Source organism: Microtus pennsylvanicus, chromosome X (genome assembly GCF_037038515.1).
Source record: "Microtus pennsylvanicus isolate mMicPen1 chromosome X, mMicPen1.hap1, whole genome shotgun sequence".
NCBI classification, from domain to species: domain Eukaryota; kingdom Metazoa; phylum Chordata; class Mammalia; order Rodentia; family Cricetidae; genus Microtus; species Microtus pennsylvanicus.
The window spans coordinates 7,368,335-7,379,043 of NC_134601.1; the positions used below are offsets into that span (position 1 = coordinate 7,368,335).

At 38.2% G+C, this 10,709-nt stretch overlaps 1 pseudogene; it reads left to right on the forward strand.

Annotated features, from left to right (window-relative positions):
• Nucleotides 1-9,346: 9,346 nt before the first annotated feature.
• Nucleotides 9,347-10,121, forward strand: LOC142841657 (large ribosomal subunit protein eL8 pseudogene; annotated as a pseudogene).
• Nucleotides 10,122-10,709: the final 588 nt, after the last annotated feature.

The following is a 10,709-nucleotide window of genomic DNA, read 5'->3' on the forward strand; positions in this document are numbered from 1 at the left end:
ACTTTCCTCTTATGATTTAGCCATGCCATTTCTAATACAAGACTTTGACTCCTTAGGATAGAATGATTATTGAAATATTTAGCACATTTTCCTTGCTTAATATTGTTTATGCTGGTTATAGTTCTAATTTCTATATTTGTTATTTGTTCTTATTATATATAATTTTGTATTAGGCTTAGAACTCTTTTATTTAAACAGAAGGTGCAGGTACTTTAGGAACTCTTTCAGCCAGTAGTCTTTAAGATACCAGTCCACTTGGGCATGGCATCTTATACTATAAATGACAATATAAAGCTTGTGCTCACTCTCTCTCTCCCAGCTTCTGGATTTAGTTCCTGTTCTCATTCATTCAGAGGACTGTGATCTGTGAGTCTGCCCCTAAATAAATAACCCCTTATTATACACAATTCTGAGTCAGTGTGGGGTTATTTTGTAACTTCCATCTTCACTTCTCCCTATATATCCATTTGGGCTTTCCCACTCAGCCTTATTCTGCCTGGCTAGGCCAAATTGACTTTCATTATCAACCAAAGAAAGCAACATGCATTCACAGCATACAGAAGGGTCCTCCCACAGAAGTTATATGGAACTGTGAGTGAAATACCCCTTTGTTGCTCATGTTGCTTTTGGCCATGATGTTTCATAACAGCAATAGAAACCCAAACTAAGACAATGACCTTTTCAGGCTGTTAGCTGCATGAACCCTAGAGAGGAGTGCTGTACTAGTTCTATTACTATAGTGTGTACCATTGCTCTATAAACTTCCTAAATACTCAGCTCCCCAAATATAAATACTCAAAGAATACAGACTCTTCTCCTAACCCAAATAAAAACCTGATTTACCCTTGAACTAACTCTAACTACTACCTAAAGGTCTTGATATTAGTGAAGAGTTTCTTTAGACACAAACCTGCAATAATTGTCATCACTAACTTTTTTGGTTCTTTGTTTTGTTGCTTGTTTGTTTTTTATAACATAATTCTTTATGGTTTCTTTGGGAATTTCACATCATACAGTCTTGCTCACCTCCCAATCTGGCCATATCCCTCTCACCCCTGTAGTGTTCCCACAAAAGAGCCTCTATAAAAAATCATTTAAGTCTCTTGCCAACCCTAAGGTGACTCCCTTAACTATGGTATGTGCTTCCCTGCTCCCCTATCCAACCTTCCTTTATCCCAATCATCCCATTTCCCCAAGTTTCCTCCATCCTCCCCTTCTCACTTTTCTCTCCTCATCTCCCCTTACCCCCATCCCACCCCACCCCCAGATCCCAATTTTTTGCCCGGCAATATCAGGTGCCCAAGGCGATGTCCTCAGTTAGTTCCTTAGGCAGCTGAGGATAGGGAACCTGAAATGACCCTATCCTATAGCCATACTGATGAATATCTTGCATATCACCATAGAACCTTCATCTGGCAATGGATGGAGATAGAGACAGAGACCCACACTGGAGCACCAGACTGAGCTCCCAAGGTCCCAATGAGGAGCAGAAGGAGGGAGAACATGAGCAAGGAAGTCAGGACCACGAGGGGTGCACCCACCAACTGTGACAGTGGAACTGATCTATTGGGAGCTCACCAAGGCCAGCTGGACTGTGACTGAAAAAGCATGGGATAAAACTGGACTCTCTGAACATGGCGAACAATGAGGGCTGATGAGAAGCCAAGGACAATGGCAAGGGGTTTTGATCCTACTTCATGTTCTGGCTTTGTGGGAGCCTAGCCAGTATGGACGTTCACCTTCTTAGACCTGGACGGAGGGGGGAGGACCTTGGACATTCCACAGGGCAGGGAACCCTGACTGCTTTTTGGACTGGAGAGGGTGAGGGAGAGGAGTAGGGGGAGGGGGGAGGGGCGGGAGGAGGGGGAGGGAAATGGGAGGCTGGGAGGAGATGGAAACTTTTTTTCTCAATAAAAAAATCATTTAAAGTAATCCATCTCTCACCTCTGTCTTTCCAACACCTCTTCGTTCATCCTAGTGTCATTGGGTACTATGGGATGTCACACAGTAATGGGCATTAAAGTTTTTGAAAAGAAAATGAGAAAAGAAATTTAAAGCTTTCTTAATAGTCTAACATATAGAAGTAGTATATTTTATTTAACCATGTCTCTATCTACGGAGAGCTGCAGTCCTTGGTCAGGAAATCAATGGTTATGTAAATATAACAGGACATAAATTAAATGAAGAAGATTAAGAACTCCAGATGATTCCTTGGTCTCTGTAAGTTAATAAAATCCATGGAGATACAATAATCCAATGTTCTATTTTTAGCCATTTCAAGGAACCATCTGTATACACATATATTTAGCCCTTGTTGCTGATGTGCTGTGCTAAAAGGTGCCCCAGAACAAGGTGGTTAATACAGAAGCTCCTTTCCAGAATAATAGAAGCCACTCTTACATCTGTGCGTATCAGAAAACAGGACCAGAGAGACAGGTCAGGATATGCAACTAGCTTCACTAAAAATCTAGCTCCCATTTAAGAAAAGTAGGTCAATTTTTTAAAAAACAATGACTCCAAGTCAACAAATATGATCAGAACTTTTCTGTTATTTATTTGGTTGTGTTCTCTGTGATGATCTAGGCTTATTAAGTATAATTGATTAAATGTACTTATTGAAAGAGTAATGTGATGTTTTGATATATCTATACTATACATTGTGAAACATTATCCCCATCAAGCTAATCAATATATCCATTACTGCACACAAACTTAAATCTATTCTTTTAACAAATTTCAAGTACATAATACATCATTAGTAATTATAGATTCCATGTAGCACATTCAGTTATGAAAAATTATTTAATTACAAATTTAAATTTGTACCATTGACACACATCTCCTATTCTCTCTCAACAACTGTCAACCACCAACTATTCTATCTGAGCCTGACATTATTAGATTTCACATACAAGTGAGATCATGCAGCATTTGTTTTCCATTTGTAATGGTTCAGTTTTAGTGGGGATATTTTTGCCTCCAGAAAACATAAGCAACAAGATAGTTAAGCTATCTACTTATAAGGAGTGTCTACTGCTACCAAGATATACTATTTAAGTGAAGAAAGAATATATTTTTCTGTTTTTTTCTTTGCAAATTTTTGTTTGCTTGCTTTAGTTCTGGTTATTTGTTTGAAACATGGTATTGGTAAATAGTCCAGGCTTTCCTCAAATTCACTTTACAGCTCAGACTTATCTATAGCTCACAAGCTTTCTGGGTGGTAGAAATATATTCATACACTACAATTCCCAGATATCCATCGCATTTCTTGTTGGTGGCTTTGCTTTTAGGAAGATTTTACAATTATACCTAATAGAAGTAGAAATAAGAAACAGAACAGGATTCTTAGAGATCAGTAGGCAACTGAGGATTTTTGTTTGCTTTTTTTTAAGACACAGTCTTTCTGTGTAATCCTGAATGTCCTAGAAGTCACTATGTACAAGCTGGCCTGAAAGTTAAAGAGATCTGCCTGCTTCTGCCTCCTGGGTGCTGAGATTAAATGCATGTGCCACCATGCTTGCCTTAACCAAGGGGTAGTAAATCAGAAATAGATAGAGGTACACTAAAGCATAGAGAATCACTGAGATTTAGCAGCATAGCGAGAAGGTACATTTCTTAGTTACTCTTTCATCTGTATGGTTCCATGCGACCATTATTGTCCAGTGGAAGGAAAAGATAATTGAAGTGTGTATCATGTTGAGTATGTCATCTGTGGCGGTTTAAATGATAAATGTCCCTCATAACCTCAGGTATTTGAAAGATTGTTCCCCAGCTGGTAGTACTGTTTAAAGGTGTGGTACAGCCTTGATGGAAGAAATATATCATTAGCAGCAGGCTTTGGAAGTCAATAGCCTCACCCCACTTCCAATTCACTCTCTTCTTTTGGTTGGTGTATGAAAATAAAGATGTGTTCTCTTAACTTCCTGCCTCAGATACCTGTTGTGAGACTTTCCTGTCTATGCTGAACTCTTACCCCTCTGGAACTGTGAATCCACATAAAATTTTCCTTCCATAAATTTCACTGGTCATGGTATTTTATCACAGCAACAGAAAAATAACTAATACACCATCCTTACACTTTGTTTCCCTTCTATGGTGATCATGGAAGATGATAGCATCACAAGAAGAAAGTGGCTGCATAACTGAGAGATCTTTTAGAAAGAAACTACCCAGAACCAAAGAACCAGGACAGAACACTGAACTTTGCGTGACTAATAATAATTATTATATTGTCATTAACATGCATAGGTGATCTGTTAAATTGATGAGAATATGTGGCTAGACTCATTTTAAAAGCCATGCTGCTCTCCACTCAGCCAGACATCCTACTTCCTTCTCCAGGGTCTAACCTTGTGAGTACCTTATTTGGGAGAGACGGAAGAAAGGAACAAGACATGTATAGAATAACACTTCAAGATGAAGAACAGAAAACAGGCAAACTCAGCAAAGGAATAATAAATTGTTGTGTTTACTTTAACTAGGTAAAGGTGTGTTACATTTGTTTATGTTGCAGTTGTTTAATTATGTATGATGTGTTGCTCTTTCACCCTCCCTACCTAAGGCACCTGAATGGTCTATTATAAAGCTGAGTGGCCAATGTCTAAGTAGTAGTGGGAAAGTTCAGGCTGATGGGCAGAGGGAATATTTAGGAGGAGTGAATAGAAAAGAAAAGAGAACAAGAGAGAAAGAGAGGGAGATGCCCAGGACCAGTCAAATAACATCCACCTGCCAGTCAGACAGACATGGAGTAGGACATACCAAAATGAAAGAAAGGTAAACAGTCTCAAGGAAAATGTAGATGAAGAGAAACAGGTTAATTAAGTTATAAGAGTTAGTGAAAATACAAGCAAAAACTAAGGCCAAGGATTCATATGCTGTGGGATAATGCTTTTGTACACTGTAAAGATTTCTCACTCATAATGGTTTAATAAAATGTTGATTGACCAATAGCCAGGTAGGAAATATAGGTGGGGCAACCAGACTAAGAGAATTCTGGGGAGAGTAAAGGCAGAGTCAGTCACTAGCCAGAATCAGAGTAAGCAAGATGAGAATGCTGCACTGAGAAAAAGTACCATCCATGTGACTGAACATATACAAGAATTATAGGTAAATTTAAGTTGTAAGAGCTAGTTAATAAGGCTGAGCTAATAGGTCAAAATATTTATGATTAATATAAGCCTCCATGTGTTTCTATGAGAATGAATGGCTGTGGGACCAGGCAAGACAGAAACTTCTGTCTACAAATGTTGCCCAAACATATGGCTAGAATTTCCACATAAAGCCCGAGAAAGCCTTTTTAAAAAAAAAAAAGGATTCTAGACAAATAAGAACAAAGTCATATGCAGTTTCTTGGTAACCATCTTTACTCTGATAGACTCTGTCTACTGGTGGTAAGCAGAGGCACAGCTCCTTTAAGAAAGACTTCCTGACTTAACATTAGCAGCAAAAACCTTATAGCTCTATTAAGAGGCCCCGACACCAAACACTTAAATGGTTGTTTATGAATAGCTGTCATCAGGCTTCTTGGTGTTGGTATGGACCTTGAAATTCCACGTAGCTGTAGCAAAAAACATGGCTCCCCGAGTACCTCTGCCATGAACCTAGACTCTTAGAAAGCTAAGGAATGGGGCAGAGCCAGCTGCCAAAGTTGCAGCTTTAATCCTAGCCATATTGCTTAGCAGATTAAAGACTTATGTGGTCATAAAAAGATATATAGTAAAGACAGATTCAGATTTTTAAAAATCCTCTAAAAAAGTCACAGTGTATTTAAAGGTATACATAAGCTTGGGAGAGAAAAAAAGAATAGACAAAGTCCTTTAAAGAAAAAATAAAGAGAGTAGTTAGGTATGGTGGCACATGTCTTTAAACCCAGTACTCAGGAGGTAGAGGAAGGCAGATCTCTGTGAGTTTGAGGCCAGCCTGGTTTACAGAGTGAGTTACAGAACAGCCAAAGATACACAGAGAAACCCTGTCTCAAAACACCAAAAAGTAAAAAGTAAAAATAAAAGAAATAGAGTTTTAAAAAAGCCATGTAAAAATGAAAAATACACAGAGAATCTGGATACTGTATGCTATTGTGTTATCTTTGAATTGTTTGACTGCTGACGAAGGAACAACAGCTGCTAAAAATATTTGTTTATAAATGCTGCTGGATTAATCCAACCTATATATTTTGAAAATGCCTTGACTTCAAAATTTAGGTCAAAAGATCTGTTACTTTGGAGAAGAGGTTTTGCTTCTGTTTTCACAGGCAATGAGAGGCTGTGGATTCATTCTGAGTTAAGAGAAATAAGGTTTGATCAAGAAGATCCCCTGAAAAATCATTGATAAGAGCAGATGGACCAGAAGATCCAACATTTCAGAGCACCTATGTTGCAGTTTCCTCTGAGTTCTACATCCAGAACAGCTTCAAGACTGTTGGCTGAAATGATCCAGCCTCACAGAATACTCCAGTCAGGACTTAACTATAATCCTACATTTTCCTTGTATGTCTCCATAAAATTACCAGTGCTTTCAATCAGCAGGTGGTAGTCTAGAAAAACCACAGCCACATTCCCAAAATATAGATTATGGATGTTTGTCTTTGTTTATAGGGTCTTTTTTTGAAAAGAAAAAAATTGGGAAACTGCTGTGATATAAAGCTTTTGCACACTGTAAAAATTTGTCACTCAAATTGGTTTAATAAGGCACTGATTGGCTAGTAGCCAGGCAGGAAGTATAGGTGGGGCAACCAGACTAAGGGAATTCAGGGAAGAGGAAAGGCAGAGAGTCAGTCACCAGCCAGACACAGAGAAAGCAAGATGAGAATGCTGCACTGAGAAAAGGTACCAAGCCACATAGCTAAACATAGACATAAATTATGGGTTAATTAACTATAAGAGCTAGTTAGTAATAAGCCTGAGCTAATAGGCCATTCAGTTTATAATTACTATAAGCCTCTGTGTGTTTCTTTGGGACTGAACAGCTGTGGGACTGAACAGGAGAGAAACTTCTGTCCATATTCATAACTAATATTAACTCTCTATGTCTTTATTTGGGAGCTAATTGGTGGTTCAAAAGAAAGCATGTTACAATAAAGCACTAAAAGTAACAATGGTGGGAAATCAAAGCATAAGTTCTTGAACATCAAAATGATAATAGAAGTCTGAAATCAAATTTATTTTTAATAAGACTTGGGCCCTTGAGTTGTCTCGTGTCTTACATGAGCAGTAAACCAATACTTTCAAGTGTATATTTCAGTCAAAAACTGACATTTGGCTTTGTTATTCAAATAATTTTGTTCCTAAAATAGTATCTTCCTTGATTTATGACTATTCACTCTTGATTTTAGGTCACATACCAATTCATTGTGTCCTCGTAAAATTTTTATAACTGGTTAAGGTAACAATAATGTATGAAAATGATTTGATATCTTACCACATTGATTAAAGATATTAATGATTTTTTTAGCCTAAGCAAAATATTTAGATTTTTCAGTTACCTATAGGATTTTTCCAGACCACAGAGATTGCTCACAATGACATCATTTGCTTATTCAATTATCATTGAGTGTTAAATGTTCTTTCTGAACATAAGCATTCATCATGAATAAAGTGTTAGTCGTTGCATTTTGCTGCAGTAGTGAGCCTTATTTATGTCTATCTATGCATCATTTAGCTACCTGTCCATCTCTATATCATTCTTCAATTATAATCTCTAGTAATACATTATAAGGGGAATATATTAAATACTAAAACAAACACTGACCATAGCAGAGAGACTTCTGAAAGCTTCAGGTATGTCAAAAACGAGGGGTGGAGCTGAACATATGTCTCAGGGTAGAGCACATATTTACTAGGTTTCAAGCTCTGAGTTCAATTCCAAGCACCAAAAAAGAAAATGAGATGCACCCTATCTTTTATGACCCTAGTTCTGCTTGATATTTACTATATCTGCTGGCACCCAAGTTCCTTACAACTAGGAGCATTATAGCCTTACTATATAAGGTCTATAACTATGTAAGTTCTACATATGTTCTATAACTTAACACACAGTAAATACAAAACAATGCTGAGTGAAACTAAGATCTAGAATGTTTGAAAGTCAAGATCCTTTTGGAGCCTTCCTTTATTGATAAAATCTATTTTTACAACCTTCTGTCTCATTTTCTTTCCAGGACAGAATATGAGCACTTTAAGCCAGTAACATCTTACTCTAACATTGAAGAGTCTTCTCTTAGAGTAGGTTAGATCCTGCTCTCAGTGCATACAACTAATACTTCAGCACTTTCTACAAAAGAAACCCACTACTTGACATAAAAACATTACCCCCTCTTGACACGTGCTCCCCGTTACACACACATACTTATGCAGATGAGAACTTCAATTTTTTCACAGAGGCTATAGTCAAGGAGAAATTCACCTTACATTGTTCAATATTTCAGTTTCTTATTGGATGTACATACCATTGGAATAGAGTCAATAATTCTACATTTTCTTTTAAGGTTTACAACAATTTCCACCATATGTTCCTTAACACATGATCACTGTAAAGACTCTAGGAAGCCTTCTCGATTCTTTATCCTATTCTAATTTTTAAAATATCGCCACTGAAGAAATGAATGCAGTCTGTGTTGTTTCTTACAACTTCATATGATCCTACAATTATCTCAAAAAACTTTAATTTTTATTAATGAATAAGAGTTTTTAAAAGTTTGTTCTTTAGAAGTTCCTCTTAAAATCCTGTGAATCCAGAAACTATAGTTACTAGAACTGGGCCTATTCATAACAGACCACTCAACGGTCCATCATGACTGAAGAAGGGGCTCGTGAGACCTAGCACCTTACCACTGAACTACCTGTTACTGATTATTAGATTCTAGAAGAAGCCAAGTTGTTATCTGGTATATCTTCTGGGGAACCCATAAAACACAAATAGTTTCAATCCAAAGAACACACAGATGGCCCTGTAAAACCCAGAAAGACAAAAACATAACCAAAAGCCATGAATGTGGGAATGGGTTTATCTGAGAAGAGGATGGGGTGGGCAGGGAAAGGAAGAAGGTGAGAAAGAGAAGGAGTAAGAACAATTAGAAAAGATTATATACATGGATAAAATTACTAAAGAAAAATTCAATTATTAAAATTGTCCTATATATACATATAAATGGCAAAGAAATTTTAATTGACTGAAGTGATCGCTGATAAGAAAAATTCAGGTAACATACAGGTTATGCATGCTCAATAAGGAAAAACTAAGTTAAAAAAAAGTAGTAAAATATTCCAGAATTTTCCGTATAAACCATTCAATACCTGAGAATAATACAATAAAAACTGGTAAGAAAAGTTCTCTCCTCCAGCTGAGCAACATGCACAAAGGAAAGAAGGCCAAGGGGAAGAAGGTGGCACTGGTCGTCATTGTCATGAAGAAACAAGGGACCAAAAAGGTGGTAAATCCTCTGCTTGGGAAGAGGCCAAAGAACTTCAGCAATGGGCAGGATATTCAGCCCAAAAGAGATGTCACACACTTTGTCAAATGGCCCTGCTATATTAAACTTCAGCAGCCAAGGGCCATCTTCTATAAGTGGCTCAAAGTACCTCTTGCTGTTAATCAGTCCACCCAGTTCTTGGACCGGAAACAACTACCCAGCTGCTGACTGCTGAGGCCAGAGACAAAGCAAGAGAAGCAAAGGCTGTTGGCCCTGACAGAGAAGAAAGCTACTAGCAAAGGGGACGTCCCAACTAAGAGACCAACTGTTCTTTGAACAGAGGTCAATACAGCCACCATGTTGGTGGAGAACTAGAAGGCTCAGCTGGTGGTGACTGCCCATGATGTTGACCCCACTGAGCTGGTGGTCTTCTTGCCTGCCTTGTGTTGAAAGATGAGTGGCCCCTACTGCATCATCAAGGGGCAGCTGGTCGACAGGAAGACATGCACCGCTGTTGCTTTCACACAGGTTAACTCAGAAGACAAGGGTGCTCTGGATGAGCCGGTGGGAGTTATTAGGACCAACTACAATGGCTGACAGATACAATGAGATCCTCTGCCACTGGGGCAGCAAGATCCTGGGCCCTCAATGTGTGACTCGCACTGCCAAGCTGGAAAAGGCCAAGGCCAAAGAACTCACCACTAAACTGAGTTAAATGTACACTGCTAAGTTTTCTTTAGATATAATTACATAATTTATCTTCCAAAAAAACTGTTAAGAACAAATTATTTTACCATTTAAATATTCATACCATGCATGCATGGTGACTATATGATTTCTAGCACATTCCATCTAGAATATGAAATAAATTAAATGTCTCATTATGCTATAACTTAGATAGATAAACTAAGATTAAAATGTATGTTCCCAATGGCATACTGCTATCCCCATAGAGCAATGCATCACTCACTCCTCATCAGAGAAACTTCTTGCAGAAGACTGGGATTAACACAGATTCCCCCAAAACTGTCCAAGGTGCAGAGATTCTGTAAGAAATGCCTCAGCACACCGCCTTAAATAAGATGCTTTTATCAAACCCCTTCCTTCATTGCACTGGGGTTTGTATGGAAGAGGAGGCAGAAAGATTGTAAGAACCAGAGGTGGTTGGTGACTCCAGAGAAACAGTGTCTTCCAGACACAACAGGATGGATGTACATATAAACTCACTGTGAAATCATGCACAAGCCATGCATAAGTTCAAGCCAACTGGGATTCCAGCACTGAGAGGGGGAAGTGCACATGG